Raw genomic sequence first — 21,136 nt, 5'->3', positions numbered from 1 at the left:
GCTGGGTGTGTCCAATTGGAACCCTCCCAGGTGTCCAGACAAATGCCATTCTCTTGTGAACAAAAGACAAATACATCCTTGGGGGATAGTTGCCTGTGTTTTGTTTGTTCTGTTTATTTTTTTTTCCATCCAGATGTTGGCAAGGCTGTAGATACATCTGGGCCCAAGACAGATAGATGAGGTTGCCACACACTAAGACAGAGGGAACCCCAGCCAAGTGCACATAGCAGGTGTGTACGTGTGTGTGTGTGTGTGTGTGTGTGTGTGTGTGTGTGTGTGTGTGTGTGTGTGTGTGTCCCCATCAGGCTGTGAGCTACCCAGGGTCTGTCCTATGGTCCCGAGACCTAGCACAAGTGAGGTGGAACAGGCCTACGCTGAGTACCCGCTTCCTCTGGGGCAGGCGAGTACTGAAATGTAAGCGCTCTGGGAAAGGATGAAGAGCATCAAATTGTCAGTAGGAATTTGGAGAACAGGAGTGCAAACACAGGGGCCTGAGTGACTGTGCCAGAGCCATTCTGCTCTGACAGACAACAGGCATTAGCAAAAACAAATGATTAGGTAGAGTCAGCCCCAGAAAGCCACACAAGCACCGTCTGCTAATGCACTGGGAGGCAGGGGACACTCGTGGGAGGAGAGGTGACACAAGCTTTACTGAGAAGTGTCACTGGCCTGGTAGACGAGACTGAGGGTGGGGGAGGGGCTGGAGCTGCAGCAGAAACTGGCTGGCACTGACACCCATCAGCAGGACAGCCTCTGTCTCTGGCAGTCTGGTCTGACATCACCTCTGGTCTGCTGTGGGACCTTGGATCTGTGGCTTGGCCTCTCTGATCCCTTGTTTTATGATCTACAGAGTAAATGAATTAATGTGTGTGTGGAAATGTGGGTGCCGTTTTGAAAAGGAACTATATAGCGACTCTATCTGCCCTCTTTTCTGGGAGGCTGTGTGGGAACAAGGGAGGCAGGGGAGGGCTTGGGCTTGTTATTTGTTTAACTTTCTATCCTTTGAGGGTACATTTGTTTGAGGGCTTCCTTTCTTTCTTTTTGTCAGATGTAGTGGCATACCTTTAATCCAGCACTTGGATATGGAGGCAGAAAGACCATGAATTTAAGGTCAGCCTTGGCTACATAGTGAGTTCAAGGCCAGGAGACTGGGCTATGCAAGACTCTGTCTTACAAAAAAGTTTGAGATTTTTGTGATAAAGGCATATTTTTTAAAGGAAACTCAAATAGAACATTATGTTTAAAAAAGACTATCTGACATACCTATTCACAAGTCAGAAAGATAAATGAGAGGTTGGCAAGATGGCACTTGTCACCAACTCTGATGATCTGAGTGCCATCCCCGGGACCCAGATGGTGGAAGGAGAGAACTGACTCCTCCAAGCTGTTCTCCGACTTCCACGTGCCCTCCCTTCCCCTCCCCTCCCCTTCCTCCTTCCCTCCCCTCCCTCCTCCCCTCTCCTCTCCTCCCTCCCTCCTCCCCTCCCCTCCCTCCTCCCCTTCCCTCCCCTCCCTCCTCCCCTCTCCTCCCCTCCCTTCTCCTCCCTCCCCTCCCTCCTCCCCTCCCCTCCCTCCTCCCCTCCCCTCCCTCCTCCCCTCCCCTTTCTCATCCTCGTCTCATTCCTTGTCTTTCCCACTCTGTTGAGATTCTCTCACCCACAGGGGCCCGGTCCAGTGATCAGGCCTTTCCCGGCATTCCTCACCAGCCCTCAGTGCAGTGGAGCATCTGGCAGCCTGGGTCAAGTTCACACATTACGACTGCTCCAGCCAGCTGCCAGGGGTACCCCATCTCCCCACACCCTGATTTCACTCCCTAAATCCTGGGGGAGAGGCTGAAGAGATGCCCAGCAGTTATGAGCACTTGACATTTTCCCAAAGGACCAGAGTTTGGTTCTCAGCACCCACATCAAGTGGTTCACGAAGCCTGTAACTCCAGCTGCAGGGGATACTATGCCCTCTCCTGGCCTCTGTGGGCACCATCACATACACTCTTGTTACACACATATAAAATAACATATGTACAAACAAGTAAAAGTAAATCTTCAAAAGACATTAACCAGGTGTGTTGTGTTACTCGTGATATTTTAAATCCATGTACTCATTGATGGTTTATGTAATTAAAAAATAAACAAATGTAGAGATTGCCTGTAATGCCTGTACCTAAGATCTTTAATACTAGTACCAGGAAGATGGTTCAGTGGGTAATGCTATCAGTGTGTAAGCATGAGTGTCTGAGTAAGAAGCTGCTATGATGGGGTATACTTGTCCCCCGTGCACTGGGGAGCAGAGATTGTGAAGAGAGAATCCCTGGAGTTTATTGACCAACCAGACTTATCGAGAGACCCCATCACCAATAATAAGGTGGAGAGCCATAGAGGAAGACGCTAGACTTTGACAGCTGGCCTCCACACACATATACATGGGCACTCATAACTACACACGTGAATACACTTCACACAGAGACAGGAGATCCCTGAGTGCTCACGTGAACTTATTTCAGATAATGGCAAAGAGATGGGTCACCCAGTGTATAAGGGGAACTTCAATGCCTAAACATGGGGGCATTATTCATTATGTAAGGCTGACAGGCCTAAATGACCTCAGTATTAAAATGAGAGGTCCATGAAAGCCTGAGTTGACCTGGAAAGCCTGCAGCAGTCATGGGTGGTTGTAGGGGGAAAGTTGTAGATGCAAACCAAGCCCAGCACAAACCCACAGTCTGTACCAAACAAATACATCACCAGTCTCTGGACAGGTTGATGTAACTTTTTATGACTTGCCTTTATAGCTGAATGGCAGGAGGTGATGGGAAGGAGATTTGACTCTCAGGGAAGCTTCCAGACTTCCAAAATTCACCACCCAGTAGAGGCCTTAACCAGGCCTAAATGACTTGGTAAAAGAAAAAGTTCCCGAATCATCCAAATTTGCTTTGTTTAAACACACAGATAAGTTAGTCTAAACTTGAAGGCTGTTCAAGGGAAACAAATGGTTCATTTCCATCTCCAGTGACAGGCAGTATACCACTGCTTCTGGGAGATTCCTTCCGGAGAGAGGTGAATAAATGTCTACTCAGTCTAGACAGGGCACCGGTAACAAACCAAAGACACCATCCCACCCAAGCCTGCCTTAGTGAACCAGGGTTACTCCTGGGACCGTGGGTGACTCAAATGCAGCTGCATCACAGAGAAGCCCACCCCAGCAGGGGTGAGGACTCCTGAAAGCTGTATGCCTGGAGTTCCCTTCTGAACTTGCAGGAGGCTCAGCACAGCATGATAGCCAATTCCTATTGACAAGCTGATTGGATCTGGAATTAAAGAGGGCAAGCCTCTTCGTGGGTCTGTGGTGGTGGTAGGGTATTTCCAGGATGTGTAGCTGATGTGTTTTGTTTTTTAATCTTTGGGGGCCCACCACTCAGCTCCAAAATAATCACACATGGAGTCTTATTCTTTCTTACAAACACTTGGCCTTAGTTTGGCTTATTTCTAATTTAAGTTTTGCTTAACTTAAATTATCCCATTTATCTTTGCCTCTGGGCTTTTATCTTTCTCTGTTTCTGTATACCTGTCTTACACTTGTTAATCTGTGGCTTACTGTGTAACTGGGTGGTTGGCCCCTGAAGTTCTCTCTTCTTCCTCTTTTCTCATTCCTCAATCCTCTCCCAGATTTCTCTTCCCATTCATTCTCTGTCCCTGCTAGTCCTGCCTATCCTTTCTTCTGCCTTGCTATTGACTGTTCAGCTCTTTATTAGACCAATCAAGTGTTTTAGACAGGCAAACACAGCTTTGCAGAGCAACACATCTTTTCCACAGCATGGAACATAATACATCTTAAAATTATATTCTATGGGTTGGAGAGATGGCTCAGAGGTTAAGAGCACTAACTGCTCTTCCAGAGGTCCTGAGTTCAATTCCCAGCAACCTCATGGTGGCTCACAAACCATCTGTAATGAGATCTGGTGCCCTCTTCTGGCCTTCAGGGACACATGCAGACAGAACACTGCACACATAATAAATAAATCTTTGAAAAAAATCCTTACTTCAAAATAATATTCTACAACAAGGATGGGTGGAGATCCCAAGCAGGTAGAAGTTCAAGGCTAACAGATCACTGCCTGCCTATGTTCACTCCTTGTTGGTGAGTATGTGTAACCCACTGTTGCCACGACCACCCTTTGCTGCCATCAAACCCAGCTTCTTCAGCCAATATGGGATGAAGCCCCGAGGCTCTCCAGGAATGCTCCAGGCCTTCAGGACCAGACTGGGTCTGCTGAGGCATAGAGGAACTACTGGATTCTTAACCTCTGCCGTGTGGGGACAGTTAGCACTGAGCTGCTCTGCCCATATCATGGAAGTCAATTAACAAATGCCTTTTATAACACACATTCTGTCCAGAACCCTCTCCTTCTAAAGAACTCTAACACTTGTGGAATTTTGTGAACTTGAAGTCGTAGGGAACTGCTATGACTGGCTGGAACCGCATCTCCCACCTTCTCTGGTGCTCCATTCGGAGTAACAAATGCCACCATACTTGGAGCAGACAGGAGAGTGTGACATGCAGAGTAGGCAGCAGCCCTTTCAGATGCTCCTTCAGGGGCTCCAGAAAGAATGGACCTCCACTTCCCGGGCCTCCCGCGCATCCCGTGCCTCCCGCCTCCCACAGCCACTTTCGTTCCAGAACAAGAGACCTGGTTCCATTTGCAAATCTGACCTGCTTGCAGAGGTCCACTCCACTTTAATGTCCCCAGACTGGAAATGCTGATGACAGCTACTCTAATTTCACCTCTGAAAAATGAGAAGGTGGCACTCACGGTCCCTGTTCCTCTGTTACAACCTCCTCCTCTTCCTTCTAACTCAAAAGAGATGGATGACTTACAAAGAGCAAATGAGTCAGAAATAGGGAAGCGGAAAAAGAGAATGATTTTGCCAAGTTATTATTCAGAGGTGTTCTCTGGGACTGAGAACAAGAGCGACCCCATCAATCACACAGCAGAGCTCTTGGGCAGGCGATCTATGGTGTCAGCAGACAGCCATTGCATGAGCAAGTAGGCCAGGAGCCTGGGGCTACCTGCTAGGCACCACAGAGGGAGGAGACCACATGGACACAAAAATGGGACAGTTAGCCCAGAGGTCAGAGAAGACATTCACAGACCTCCTCTCTTGCACAGGTTCGAATCCCTGTAAGTCCTACAGAAGTCAGTGGGAGGTCAGTCTGGAACCTTCTCCCCTTTGCAACACTGAGGGTGAGAGGCAGGCATGACCTCATCTGACCCAGACAGAGCACTCACCCTGCATCCCAGTTCCAGCACCATGAATGCATCCTAAATGGTGAATTTAAGATTAGTAGAGCATGTGAGGGTTTTTTACCTTATATTTTCATTACAGACTTTAAACCTTACTTTATCATAATTTTGATGTATAGGTTATCCTTGCATATTAGGTTGTAATTTTATTCTCCTTGGGGACAAAAACAAGTTTCTCTTGATGTACACACAAACTCTTCACAGGCTTTTGCAATATAAGTACAGAGGGAGAGATGGGCAGAGGGGCAGAGCCAACTGAGTGAACCAGAGTCCCTGTCCCTTTCCTCCCTTTTCTGATAGCACTTATGCTGTTGTTATGTAGCCAAGTCTGTCTACTGGAGTTCAGCAGTGGACGGAGAAATCAACATCCCTGCTTTCAGGTTGTTCATCTGCAAAATGGAGGAGGTAACAGTGGTTCCATTTGGGAGGGAAATAAATGCTAAATGCATTTGCATACAGATGTGCTTAAAGCACAGCATTCAGAAGCGACTAGGGGAAGAAAGGGTTATTTTATCTTGTAGCTTGCAGTCTATCATGCAGGGAAGTCAGGGCAGAGACTCAAGGCAGAAAAGGATTGATGCAGTGGTCATAGAGGGGCGATGCTTACTGGCGTGTTCCTCGTGGCTTATTCAGTCTCTTTTCTTATAGAACCCAGGACCACCAGCCCAGAGGTAGCACCACCCACAATGGGCTGGTACATCCCACATCCATCATCAATCAAAAAAATACCCTACAGGCTTATCCACAGGCTACTCTGATGGGAGCATTTTCTTAATTGAGAGTACCTCTTCCTAAATGACTCTAGCTTACGTCAAGTTAACATGAAACTAGGCAGTACAGAATGAGTTTTGGTACACACTGATTGTCCCCTTCTCTTCATCATCATCATAATCATTATGATCATTTTTATTATCATTGCTGTTGTCATAGTTGTCTTCAATGTTCCAGAGCCTACAGAGTTAGCAGACAAAAGCCAAGTCAACACAAATATGCAGTGCTGTTCCAGAAAGCAGATGCTCTGGTAAAAGAAAACCGAGGGATATGGGATCCCTGGGAGGCCTCAGAGCAGGGATCAAACCAGCCAGAGTTTATCTCCTAAGAGTGAGTACTCTTGGAAAGCCGGAAGAATGTCAGGGTGTGTAGGCCACAGTGACTTGCATCCGCCAAACAGCAGAACCTAGGAGGAAGGAGAAGGAGGAGGATCCTGAGTTTCAGGCCAGCCTGAGCTATATAGCAACACTTTGCCTGGAAAATCAAGGACGGGTGGAGATTATTTGCTGTAGTTTATCTATATATACATTAATGTAGTCATTCATTTTGGTTTTTGTGAGATAGGGTCTCATATAGTTCAGGCTGGCCTCAAACTCAATATGGAATTGAGGATGACTTTAAATGCCTGATCCTCCTGTCCATATCCTGAGCGCTGGGATTACAGGCAAGCCCCATGACATCTGGTTTTCTATGGTGCTGGGGATCAAACCCAAGACCTAATGCGTGCTAGACAAGCACTTTACTAACTGAGTTACATCCCCAGCTCTGAAGTTTTACCTTGATTTTCGGGTGGATAAAGGTCTAAATGTGGGAGTGCAATGATTGTGAGTGAGCATGTATGAGCCCTGTGTGCTCAGTAGCTGTCAATCATCTTCCCAGATCCTGTCTGCTCTGAACTTGACTGGTGTTACTTCTGTGACAATTGTGATTCAGGAATTTTCAGGTGCCAGGGCTCTTCATCAGGGAGGTCCAAATGAATATCAAGTACTACATGGCCCTTCTGCAGTCCCACCGTAACCCAACTACATTTGGAGGCCTCATCCATACCTCCCTTTCCCAGGGAGTACCCCTACCTGTGGGGGTTGGAGGGAGTCAGCCAAGGCAGCCTCCAGGGGTGGAATGCACCAGGACCAGGCAGTGATCTTCCCTGATGGCTTTCCTAATCCAGTTGTGGGAGGCAGAGCCCCTCCAGCCTGCAGCCTGCAGCCTGCATTGCGAATTTCAGGGCCAATGCCTGTTCTTTTCTCTCCTGATTGCTGTGAAATCTCCTGCCTGTTTATCAAATCTGAGCCACACTTCACTTTGCAGCCTGTGCTTCTCTGGCTCTGCTCCTCTCCTCCAGAAGAGGAAAACAAGAAAATGCCTCAGGGGAGATCTCAGCCCTGAGGACGTGGAGCAGGCTGTGACTCAAAGGGGGAGATGCTATGACTTCAGGGGCACCAGGAGGAAAGGCTGCAGACAGCACCTGTCCCCCTAGGACATCATCTGAAGCCCACACATTCACCATCAGAGAGTCATTCATGCGGCCATGAGCACTGGTCCAGGCAACGAGGACCACAGGAAATCACAACCCCAGGCCCACAGTGGGAGAAGTGTTCGGGCTCCTGTGTCAGGATCATTACACAGCACCAGTGCCAGCCCATGGAACTGATGCCGGCACCAGAACTGTGCTTCATACATACAATGGAACAGTCATCAAGGTCCAGAGCAGGGCAGGGCAGGGCCAGCTGTCCTCTGATTGTCACCAGCTTCAGAATGGCAAGGAGCCTGGTGAGCTCTATGTAAGAATATGGGTCCTGGCACGGACAACGGCCCATAAGTCTGTATGCGCAGTGTATATCTCCTTGGGGTGGCTAAGGCCAAGTCAGGAGACCCTAAGAAAAGGGATGTAAGTGTGGTGATGAGGCAAAGGTGAAGCTGAGTTGTTCTGACTTTTTACCCAGATCTGTAAGAAACCAGCTTTGAAAGCAAGAGCATGTGCACTAAAAGTCCCTGGGCTTGGGTGTCCCATATGTGTACCGAAGATTCCACAAACTGATCGACAGATTAGAGCTTCCTGATTGTGGAGAGTTAGAATGCTGCAGATTGAGAGGCAAAATTATCTTAGGCCATCACTAGTCTCCTCACGAGTCCTTCCCCGCTGATCTGTATTTCTGACTATTGTCTTTATGATCATTAAAACCTTTTGAACTATATTCACTTAACAGACTGCTGTTTTCCAGAAACTAAGAATGTCATAAAACAACATCTAGAGCCAATGGCAGAGACTTCTCTTTGCAGTAACCCAGCTACTTGATGTCCCCATCAATATATTTGGTAGATGCTCCAGGTTATGATTTTGCTGTTCTGTGACTATAAAAACATGTAACCTTTACACACTGGAGCATGTTACTCTGGACAATCTGAACCGCGTTCTCTGCCTGTGGGCACTCATATTTGGCTCAGAATAGACTCTATCTTATTCCTTTGGGAGCAAGAGCTGAGCTTTGCATTGCTGAGTGTATTTGATCCCATCAGCCATGGCTGGGACTCGGATGGCTCTGGATACTACCTGGCTTTGTTTGTTCTCCAGAAGGGGATATGGGCTGGGCAGGTGGGAGCATTCCCATTGCAATGCCTTGAACTTGTACCTTCATTTGCTGGTAGTTGCTACCAATGGGCTTAGTCTTGGTTTCCTCTTTGTTTTTGAGAGACAAGGTCTTGCTATGCAGCCAGGGCCCCACAAACAATGTGGAGAGCAAGTTTACTTCCAAGTTAGATTTCCAACTAACTGTGACCTAAGCAATGCAAATAATTACTTACTGTGAGGACTGCTGAGTGGTGGCAACATTCCTGGGACTGTTCTAGAAGCTCCGTGGGTACTACAGTGAAGAAAGTGTCCCTCCCTGCTCTCAGAGGACAGGAAGGTGACTTAGGCCAGGAGAAGCCTTGTCTTATGTGCAGTGCCCTAGGAAGTTACTTCCTGGTCATAGGATGGCTACAGTTACTGGGGATCTTGGCTGAGACAGGAAGCAGGAGAAAGAGGTGGCAAAGCCTTATCTGTTTCTTCCTGTACCCTTCATGTCCTCCATGACATTCTATCTCTGGAGAATAGACCTGCAATAGAGTTTCCATGGTTACTTAAACAGATCACTGTTCATCACCTGGGGTCACCCAGATTGTATCAGGGTTAGGTTTGCAAGGGAGAAGGGAGATGGACCCATGGTGGTTTAAATGAGAATGCTTCCCCACAGGTTTACTGTAGGCTTCAATAGACGCTGTAAAGATACGCGACACACAATTACTGAAAGTAAAGCTAAGTACTTAATGTAGAAATTACTCACAAGATACCAAACCCAGAGGAGCCAAGCAGTTTTCAGCTGTCAAACCGGAAGCCGAACTCCAGGAAAAGAGACCGAGATTTCCTGTGTGCTGTCTTTTATGCCTTCCCCCGTAACGCCCCCTAGCCATGCCCAAAAGTGGCCTGTGACGTAGTTCCGCCTACGTACGTATACATCTTTACGCCCAGTCGTATACGTCTTTAGTCCTGCCTAAAGTGGGTGTGGTTAGCGGTGTGGTAAACCGCCCTTTTATTACCTCATCTGTATGCGCCTCTAGTAAGTCACATGTTTAATGGCGGCATGCAGACTTCCTCCTACAATTCCCCTTTTAGTCTAAAAAGGACAACTAACTTGTGTCCATGAACAAAAATGTATCAAACATCTATTCTATCTACCTAAACTTATCTGAAAGAAACACCCAAATATGAACACCTCCTTCCAATCCCAACTCTAAAATAATTGAAAACTAACACTAACAGGTGTAAACTATCTTATAATATCAATAGTAGGGAGAGGGGGCGTGGAATTCTCAAAACTACTTCCTGCTGAGATGGGACGATGATAATCTCATGGGGACCTGTGAAAAGAAAATGTTAGTATAACAAAATCTCAGTAGATCAGACAGTCTCAGTATGGCAGGAGATGCTTGATTGAAGTTCCTGACTGGGGTTCTAGTGTTGATTGAAGCTCTTATCTTGAAGCTCTGGTCAGATTGTAGAAGATGTGCTGTTTCAGTTTCTTGGTCCAGAGTTGTGTAGAGTGATGTAGTTTCAAGCCAGTTTCAGGATAGTGCTTGTCAGTGATGTGGGGCAGTTCAGATGCCTCCAGTTGAATCAGGTGAAGTCAAGGAAGTGGATCCTCATTCTCTTTCAGAAGCAGTTGAAGATTGCTGTCAGGAAATCCCTTGTTCTCTGGAAAACTCAAACATTAATGTTAACAAAGAAATATTTTAACTTTCATATGTATGCATACAAAAGAGGTGACAATAGGGAAGATGGAAAACCTGGAGGAAATTAGACTGTTCAGAAAAAGAAATCCATAGATAACAGTCCCTCATTTTATTTCTTCTGTCTTATATCAATGGCTCTTTGATATAATACAGAAATTCTGAATTGTATTTAAATAATATGCTTGGGTTTAGAGTAGGAGAGCCAATCCAACTCCAAAGCCAGCTTCAGTTAAATGAATGGGGACTGAGGTATATGAAGAAATAAAGATAAGGCATAAAAGACAGCACACAGGAAGTCTCGGTCTCTTTTCCTGGAGTTCGGCTTCCGGTTTGACAGCTGAAAACTGCTTGGCTCCTCTGGGTTTGGTATCTTGTGAGTAATTTCTACACTAAATACTTAGCTTTACTTTCAGTAATTGTGTGTAGAGTATCTTTACAGCGTCCATTGAAGCCTACAATTTGGTGTCAGAAGTGGGATCATGAATTTCCACGCAAAATAAAAGCTTTAAAGGAATTTTAGAAACAGAAGAACGGAGAGAAGCACAGATTTTTGGTAGCAGCATTTTTCTCAGGTGTGCTCTGTTTTGCTAGCCACAAGCCGAGATTCACGCGGCTCGCTTACTGGAGTCTTCCTGACTAGGCATAAAAAAAAAAAATCAGCCAGCAAGGTTATTTTAAGAGACTCTGCTAACGATTGAAAGGTGTGTACGTACAGCTGGAAGTGGCAGCTTTTGCTGGATGTCAGCATGGACTGAGGCGGTAAGCTGGAATCACGCTTATGCCCGCCATCTTGACGGAAAAACCGGCAGTTTAAAACAGCCGCGGTTTTACAGATAAGACACGTGGCCAGAAAAACGTAAAGATTTACAGTAAAGTCAGACTTGGATAAAGAAAAACCTCTAAAGGTTTACAGTGTGTTTAAAAATATACGTAAGATTGAGAGAGAAAATAAAGAAGCCGGGCGTTGGTGGTGCACGCCGGTAGGAATTGCTCCAGAGGCAGAGGCAGGCAGGTTTCCAAAGAGAAACCCTGTCTCAGAGAAAAATAAATAAAAGTGAAAAAATAAAGTAATAATAGATAAATAAATAAGCCACGTAAAGATGGAAAATACACAGAGAGTCTGGATACTGTACGCTATTATGTTTTTCAGTTTTTTCATTGCTAAGGAAGGAACAAATGCTAAAGTACTCTTAATTATAAATGCTGCTGAATTAATTCAACTTATATCTTTTGAAAATGCCTTGACTTCAAAATTTAAGTATAAAGATATGTTACTCGGAAAAGGAGATTTTATTTATGTTTCTACAGAAAATGAAAAGCTGAGGATTCCTTCCAGGCTTTTGTGGTTTGACGAACCAAGACCCCCGGAAGCAATGGACTAGGTGTTCCAACTATTGAGACAGCTAAGATGATGCAGCTTTACAGACCCCGAAAATACGGACTTATACAGGTTTCTGAGTTTTGTCATGATCCCCATGGTATGAACAGCGCCCCCTTCCAGCAGGAAGCAGTTTGGAATGAGCGACGTTCTAATTCCCATCTTGTTTATAAATCTTTGTTTTCATTTAAATGGGATTGTTTATAATTGGCTAGTGATCACAGCCAATCCTTTTTAATGGTAAAAAAGGGAATTATGGTATGGGTATTGTTTTTCATTTATTGAGACAAAATCAAGGTCAATTTTGTGATGCATATATTTCTCCTCTTGATTAAGTATTATGCTTATACTGTTCTTTTAAAACATAATACATAATTGAATACAGACTATAGATAGTTACTTATAATGGAATTTATAGTTAGGTAAGTTAGGTTTTCTAGATATACAAAAATATATTTGAGATAGTCTTCAAACCTTTCAAAGACCTTCAGAAAATGGCATTTAAAATGGTTTAGGGTTTTTCTTGACAATGAGAAATGTCTGCTCCTGGCAGCACCAATTACGTATGAGAGGAAGATGGGCATTGAAGAAACTTGTTATGGAGTTTGCTTTCAACATGGCAAGATTAGCCATTTGGGCAAGAAACTGCTCTTGCCTGTACTACTTGACTGTTGCTGTATAAACTGGACATGCAGGACCCACAGGAAAGTGACTGCTGAAATCAGTCTTACAGGGTTCCTGCTTCATGAAAGAGTCTAAGAGACTTTCTACAGGACAAAGAAAAATGACTGACAGACTGCCAGCGCAGATGGACAGTTTGAAATTCCCTGCTTTGCTGAGAAGTGTTCCAGACACATTGTGGCCTATGGGCTGAAGATGGATGCCCCAATGTTACAGAGGAACTTCGGGTGACTGTCCAGGCAGTAAGATACCTCTGTCAATCCTAGTGTTTATATATTATCCTTCCGTGGTCTTTGATGGAGTTGAAGACAGATAGCTATAATTATAGTTTTCCTTAGTTATGATAAGAGATAAACTACATATTGGACTTTGGACTCACAAGAATGAGATAGATGATATTTTCTTTAAATCTTGTTAAATGTTGATAGACAAAATGTTGTAACTGTGTTCTTGCATGATAGCTGTTATATATAATTTGACTATGATAAAGTTAAGACCTTTCTTTTTGTTTAAACAGAAAAGAGGAGATGTTGGGGAAGTCCTGTGCATTTGTCAATAAAGAATAAAGCACTGTCTGGCCAATAGGGAATCTAGATAGGAGGGACTAGGAGTCCAGGAGGACTCTGGGAAGGAGAAACACAAGAGAGTCAACATGTAACGCCATTGGGGTAGGAGCCCGGAACTATTCTCTGGTAAGAGACATACTTAGATTAACAATTATGGGGTAATTACTTAAAGCAGAGCTAGCCAGTAAGAGACAAGCAAGGCCAACAGCTTCATAATTAATATAGCCTCCTGTGTGTTTATTTGGGGCTGATACGCGGCAGAGCCCAGGCGGCTGGTGGGGGATAAACCAAAGCGGCTAGCAAGATAAAGCTTCCCTTAACAGTTTACATGTTTGAATGCTTAGTCACTAGTTAGTAGAACAGTTTGGGAAGGATTAGGAGGTGTGGCCTTATTGGGGTAGGTAAAGCCTTGTTGGAGAAGGTATGTCAGTGGGGGTGGGCTTTGAGGTTTCAAAAGTCTCTCTCTCTCTCTCTCTCTCTCTCTCTCTCTCTCTCTCTCTCTCTGCCTGCAACTTAGAAATAAGATGTGTGCTCTAGGCTGCTGCTCTAGTGCCATGCCTGTCTGCCTGCCACCATGTTTCCCACTGTGGTAGTCATGGACTGACCCTCTAAAACTGTAAGCAAGTCCCCAATTAAATGCTTCCTTTAAAAGTTACCTTGGCCATGGTGTCTCCTCACAGCAATAGAGCAGTAACAGAGACAGAACCCATGCAGGTTGGAGGTGGGCGTCTGCCTCCGTTGTTATGGGGTAAGACAGATACCAGTCATGGATGAATCCTAGTAGGACTGTCCAATGAATAGCAACATGTTTCAAGATGGCAGTAGATGAAATTCAGGCAGAACCATGAAGTCAGTGTTGCCTGTTCACCGAGGTATTTTCAAGGCACTGGGTAAGTAGGCTATGCGAAGGCAGAAGTAATGACCTGGTCTCAGGGGACTGTCAGACTGGCCAGAGGCAACACACACTGGAAACAACCTGTGTCCATGAGAAAGTGGGAAAGGATATAGAGGAACCAGATGTAGTGGTGGTATACACCTACAGTCCTGGCATTCAGGAGGCCAAGGTAGGAGAACATTAAGTTCAAGACAAGCCTGGGCTACAGAGTGAGTTCAAGGCCAGTCTGGGAAACTTAGTGAGACCCTGTCTCCAAATAAAAAGAGAAAAGAGGGCTGAGGATACTGCTCAGTAACGGGATCACCTGCTCAGTATGCACAATACCCTGGGCTCCATCACCAGTATGGGAGACAAGGAGGCCAGTGTTTGCTGAGATTATACATGGGAAAACTGGGTAGAAACAGACTGAGGCACTTAAGTGAGATTCAAGAGAGGTGCTGTCACCAGCCTTCCTCTGCCCAGAGCTGAGGTACCTGGCTCTTGCCCTGTGTTTCCGCTGGCCCTGCTACCACTCAGGAATGTCTGAATAGGCCCCTTCTGCAGTCATAGTTCTTAGATCCAGCTGTTGGCTTGGCTTTGCTCTGTAGTCCTGGGTTGAGGCATCCACGGTTACCCAGATCCTCCCCAGGCCAGAGAGTTTCAAACCTCCACCAAGCACCAGGAGGAGAGAGGAGGAAACTTGAAAGCCATTCCCTGCCATAGCCGCAGCCTTACAGTTGTCCAGGACTGAGCCATTAACCATCTAACCACCTGCCAGTTGGCTCTGATTTTGGCTGTTGATTCTGCATCTGCCTTTCATCAGTCCTGGAGGGACCCAGATGGGGCTCCTGGATCCCAAGTTGCTCAAGGAAAGGTATAAAAGGGCTCTTTGCAACCAGGTCCTGCATCTTTCCCAGCTGGAACCCAAGCCCTGCCACCAGTGGATGCTAAGAGGATACTCACTCCCAATAGACTCTGTTTTCATAGTCACTTAGCACTCGGTCACAAAGGGATTATGTAGCATCTAGCAAATTATATTTTTACCAGATGGGGTGATGAAGGAAAAGATCATGAAATAACCAGCTTTTCTGAGGTTACACTACAGGTCTGGAACCCAATTTGCCCCAAAAATCTCAGTAAGTACATTGTATGTTTTTACATGACTTTATTTTTATTATTTTTAATTATGTATATGTGTGTGTCTGAGAAGATGTCAGACCCCCTGGATCTGGAGTTATAGAATGTTTAAGGTGCCTTTTATGAAGGCTGAAAACGGAACTCAGGTCCTTGGGAAGAGCAATAAGTGCACTTAACCATTGAGTAATTTCTCAAGATCAGGCTGGCTTTGAACTCTGAATGTAGTCAAGCATGACCTGAGAGAGGGGAGTGACCGAACACAGGCTCACCATGCCCTGCATATAGTTTGCTTAGATCTGAGGGGTAGTTCTTTTCGTAAGGGTTCAATTGGGACCTAGGTCATGTGAGGCACTGAGTGTCCAGGATGGACTATTGGCATGATAGGTTTGTTTTTGGAGAGGGCTTGGCGACTGACTTAGCTGGGACTCTAGGATGGCTGGTCCACTCTCTCCTCTTCATACATTCTCCAATCTCTGATTTTCATGAGCTTCTTTCTGTGTGGTGTCCAGGCCAGAGACCTAACCTCTTCTAGACTGGCTTTTGGCTCTCCAGTGTGCACACAGAAACTTTCAGAGCATCATGGCGCAGGCTCACAACTGGTCCACAGTCACGTCTATCAGTTCTTTCCAGCAATATCAAGCCACAAGACTGCTCAGATTTGATGCTGGGGAGAGTAGATAAGGCTTTGACTGGGTGGGGATGGGGCTTGACCAAGAGAGAGTACAGAGCCCTTACTTTTCCTCACAATTGCTTAGTCACATTCTGTGGAGGCTACAGTCTTGCTTCTAGAATGCCAAGATTTCTACAAAAGCCAAGCTGTCTCCTAGACTATTTTTATCAAGAGTAAGAACACGCACACACACACACACACACACACACACACACACACACACCATTGGAATGCTGCCACCCCTGCCTGTAAGACTTTTCAAATTTAAGACTGAGGACTGAGGAACTGGCTCATAGGGAAGGATGTGCTTGCTGTGTAAGCAGGAGAGCCTGAGTTCAGATCCTTAGCACCCACAGAAAACGGGGGGCAGAAGTGTGTACTTGTAACTCCAGTGTTGGAGACAGTGACAGAAAGAGTCTAGAGCCTCTGTGGCCAGCCAGTCCTGCTGAATTATGAACTTCAGGTTCAGTGAGAAACAGTCTCAAAAAATAAGGAGGAGAGACCAGTAAGATGACTTAGCAGCTAAGGGTACTGGTAGCCGAGCCTGACAACCTTAGTTCAGTTCCTGGAATCCATACAATGAAAGAAGAGAACCAACTCCCACAAGTTGTCCTCTGACTTACACACACACACACACACACACACACACACACACACACACACACACAAAACACAGCATGTGTGCATTCACACAAAAATAATTAAAGGTATGTTATTAATAATAATGTAGAGAAACAACTCCATGGGAGAATGTACACATGTATATATCACACACATACACACACACACACAGATACACATACACACAGACACACACACACACTTTTCAAGAGAAGGAAGGTGGTTTATGTGGTGTGATGCAGAGCACATACAACTGTTTTCAGTTGCCCCCTAAAAAGGTGTCTAGCTTAAACATATTGTCATAGTTAGGGTTTACTACTGCTGTGGAAAGACTCCATGACCACAGTCACTCTCAATAAAGGTAACATTTAATTGAAGTGACTCCCTTACAGTTTCAGAGGTTCAGTCCATTATTATCATGACAGACAGCATGGCGGCATGCAGGCAGAGCTGGTGCTGGAGTAATAGCTGAGTGTCCTACATCTTGCAGGCAACAGGAAGTTGACTGGCTGTCACACTGAGGGAAGCATGAGAAAAAGAGACCTCAAAGCCGGCCCCCACAGTGACACACTTCCTTCAACAAGGCCACATCTCCTAATAGTACCACTCCCTTTGGGGGCCATTTTCTTTCTAACCACCTCAGGTATCCTCTCTGGTGATCTCAAGTTCTGTCTACTCCATTTGAAGGTGAAGAGACTCCAAACTGTAATAGTTAAGTAATTGGCCCAATGCGGTGAAGTTCATCTAACCCAGAAGAATGATAAGAAAATGGCTGAAGGTGTTTTCTACAGAAACCAAGATCCTAGGCTGAGGACGTGGCTAAGCTGATGGAAGGCTTGCTTAGCAGACACAGAGTCCTGGGGTTCAGCACAATACTGCATAAACTGACCTAGTGTGGTGGCATGGGTCTGCAGCCCTAACACCTCAAGACTTGGAGGCAGGAGGATCAGAATTTCAAGACCATCCCCAACTACATAGCCAGTTCCGAGGCCAGCCTGGGCTACCAGAGAGCCTGCTTCAAAAATGAACAACAACAAAAGACTGATACTCAAAGACGAAGTTCCTGACAAGATATCTGTCTCAGCCATGACCCCAATTCCACCATAGAAGAAAAATGCAAAAAGAAAGTGCAGGACATGACACACAATAGGAGTGCGTTGAGTGTGAACCTCCAAACTTCCCACAGCTTGTTAATCTTGGCTTAAAGAACACAGTCATGACGGGCATGACTGACTCACTTTCCAAGCGGATGTGAGGCCTGAAGAGCTGCTCGGTAGGGTTTGTTCCCTCCACTGCATGCCTCTCCTTGCTGGTGTCTCACACAACAGTCGTCTGGTTTTGAGCAATCTGTTCCTGGAAAGCAGAGGGAAGGAACAGATTGACGCATCGCCTGTGTGTGGCCAAGCGATTTATTTTTAATGTGACTAAACAAGACACACACCTGCCTATGGAAACAGTCATATTGATACATCAGGGACTCAGATGGCCATTCAGGCAAAGAAAAGACAGGGGCAACAGAAAAGAATAGAGCTGAAGAGGGGAGAGGGTTGGGGAGAGCAGAAAAAGAAGGAAGAGAACACAGAGGAGGGAGGAGAGAGGAGAGGAGGAGAAGGGAGGGGAGAGGAGACAGGAGGCATAGCTTAGGCCAGCTCCTGACAGTGAGGGTTTTGGTAGTATCTATCAAGCACATGGGCAAGTGGTCCATGTGCCCTTCACGTAGCCTTGCTGGTACTTAAAATCTCATACTTAGATCTCACTCCTGTGACTTCACCATAGGCAGCATGTGCCATCCCCAGAGTGCCAAAGCAGAGGGATGCAGATCACTAGACTTCCTCGATCATTGTCATCTCAGCAAGAAAGGACCTGGGAAATACTTTATGAAATTGTTTTCTCCCTCCCTCCCTCCCTTCCCTTCCCCCTCCCTTCCCTTCCCTCCTTTCATTTTTTTCAGGACATGGAAGCATTTAAACAAAGGGGAAAGGGCATAGAGGGCCTGTGGAGATAGCTTATTTGCTAAAGGGCTTGCTTTGCAAGCATGAGAACCTGACTTAGTTTAGTTTAGTTTGGGTTTCATTTAGTTTAGTACCCAACAACTGGATGAAAAGGCCAGCCATGGAGTGCATGCTTGTGATGCCAGTAGGGAAGGTGGAGACAAGCAGCTCTCTGGGGCTTGCTAGCCAGCCAGCCTAGCCTACTTGGAGAGAATCTGCTTGAAACAAGCAAATAAACAAACAAAACCCAAACCAAAACAGAAAACAAGTGGATGGCTCTTGAGGATAATATCTTACACATGAACAAGACACACACACACACACACACACACACACACACACACACAAAGGTTGCAAGAGGGCAGAGAGAAGTGTAGATTTTTTTTCACCATTCCTCTTCACAATTTTCCTATTATGACAACTGCCTTTACTGAGTACCACCAGCATCTAGGTGTGTGGCAGAGGCTATAGGGGCAACACCATTGACACAGAGGCCTGGAGTCACATTGAGGAGTCTTCATTCTACAGAGAGGGGATGGATGCCCAGACTTGTGTGCTCTCAGCCATATGACCATCAGGTCTCTCACAGATCCACTGCCCTAAGAACAATGCCTGGCACACAGTGAATGCTAGTTGACAGAGTGAAATGGCCAGGAGAGGTCATGAGTATAGGTGGTCTCACTCGCACCTGCTCCTAAATATCCCACTCCCTTCTCCCCACTGCTCTCCAGAGCAGCCCAGGAAACTTCTAAACCTCTGGCTTTGGGAAGCTAAGTATCCTCCAGCCCAGCTTTCTCTTCTGCTTCCTGAGTTAGAACCATAGCTAGCATCAGCATGAACCAGCATCACCATGAACCAGCATCACCACAAGATAGCAACACTATGAGCCAGCATCTCTATGAGCCAGCATCACCATGAGCTAGCATCACCATGAGGAGCTAGCATCACCATGAGCTAGCATCACCACGAGCTAGGAGACCCACGAGCTGGCAACCAAATTGATTCACTCTGTACACTGTTTTTCCTTCCAATGTGTCCTCTCCCTGGGGAAGCTGGGATGCTTTCAGAGGCAGGTGTGACACCCACACACACACCAGGGCCTTCTGGTTGAGTTCACAGCTGGAAGCATATCTTTCTCCATAGCAACACCCTATGCTGGCTGTTTTCTAGTAATTCAGATTGTAATATTTTTTTTCTTTTAACAATTTCATTTCAATCTTCTCAGTCTGCTTCAGTAGTATTACAAAAGAAATTATAAAATCCTAAGTGAAGGAGAAGCCCACCAGACTATAAGATCCAGTGTGGGTGAGGAGGAGAAATGGATATTCAAGCATGGTGGTGAAGCCCTGTTAGAAGCCCTTAAAAGAATTGCCTACAGCAGTATGGGTGACATTCCATTGGATCATAGTAAGAAGCAACCCATCCCCACCCCAACAGCCAGCACCCACTGGCCAGATTTGTGAGGAACTGGGTGCCCAGTCCTGGTCAAATCTCAGTATGGGTAGAGCTCCACAGAGAAATGTAATTGCATCCTTGTGAAAAATGCTGTGTGGGAAGTTGCCCTGGCAAGCAGTTCCCAGATTCCCAGCTGCCAAAATTTACAAGCAATTGTAGTATAAATTATCTTGGTAAATTGCAATATGCTATCTGTACTCATTGAAAGCATTCTCTGAGGATTAGGCAGAGGCAGGCAGATCTCGGAGTTCAAGTTCAGCCTGATCTGCAGAGTGAGTTCCAGAACAGCCAGAGCTACACAGAGAAACACTGCCTCAAAAAACCAAAACCAAACCTAACCAAAAAATACAGTAGTAGTCATTGTTTCTAATAGCACCCCTGCCAAGAAATGTCACTCATGGAAGATGAATGAACTATAGTAAATTCACAAAATACTGCAGAGCAAAAGACATGTATGTTCTGCCACTGACAGCTTCCCAAAATAGTAATATATAAAGCAGCGATACTTATAATATGATCCCAATTATATAAAACACAAGAAGTTATGTGAATGTGTACACGTATATATACATTAATATATGTAATATATCCACATTTGCATCTATCCAAATTTATCTATTGACAAATATGCAAATGTGTGCTTGCTAAACTACTAGTGGAGTTTGCACTTAGAGAAGGGATGTGGAATATTATTTTAAGCTGTGTTACATTCATTTATGCTGTGGAACATTTGTTTAATGATGCAAAGATGTGTTGCATTCTTTTATGTTGCATTTGTTTAACACTGTGAAGCTGTGTTACTTTGCCTGCCTAAAACACCTGATTTGTTTAATAAAGAGCTGAATGGCCAATACCTAGGCAGGAGAAAGGATAGGCGGGACTGGCAGGCAGAGAGAATAAATAGGAGGAGAAATTTGGGAAATGGACATTAGGGAGCAGTGGAAGGAGGAGAGGAGGACTCCAGGGGCCAGCCACCCAGCTGCACAACAAGCCGACACAATAAGAAGTAAAGAAAGATAGAGAAAGATTAAGAGCCCAGAGGCAGAAGGTAGATGGGATAATTTAAGTTAAGAAGAGTTGGCTATAAACAAACCAAGGTAAGGCCGGGCATTCATAAGAAAGAATCAGCCTTTGTGTAATTATCTGGGACCTGGGTAGTGGGCCCCCAAAAGACCAAAGAGTAAAAAACAAAACAAAACAAAAACAGCAACAGCCCAACAACTACAAGAAGGGAAGTGGAGTCAGAATGAAGCATGGCAATATGATGTTCACACCCTGTTTTGTAATTTCACAAATTATTTCCCTTTTAGTGACAATGTGACTTAAAAGAGACAGGCAGATAGATGGAAGGAATCGGTGAGTGGGAGAGGCTGTTTGAAAGTTAGTGAACCAATGACTACAGGTACCCTCTTTAAAACACAGTG

General features: G+C 45.4%; 1 long non-coding RNA gene across 1 annotated transcript; it reads right to left on the bottom strand.

Annotated features, from left to right (window-relative positions):
* Window positions 1–5,432: 5,432 nt before the first annotated feature.
* Window positions 5,433–7,301, bottom strand: LOC110341897. The gene is made up of 2 exons (XR_005874956.1): window positions 7,144–7,301; window positions 5,433–6,476 (listed from the first exon to the last, which is right to left on the bottom strand). It is a non-coding gene; the product is annotated as an uncharacterized LOC110341897 (long non-coding RNA).
* Between the last annotated feature and the right edge of the window lie 13,835 nt (window positions 7,302–21,136).

This window comes from Mesocricetus auratus, unplaced genomic scaffold (genome assembly GCF_017639785.1).
Source record: "Mesocricetus auratus isolate SY011 unplaced genomic scaffold, BCM_Maur_2.0 Super-Scaffold_100691, whole genome shotgun sequence".
NCBI lineage: Eukaryota > Metazoa > Chordata > Mammalia > Rodentia > Cricetidae > Mesocricetus > Mesocricetus auratus.
The sequence above is the reverse complement of the archived record's forward strand: the minus strand, read 5'-3'. Positions and strand labels throughout refer to the sequence as shown.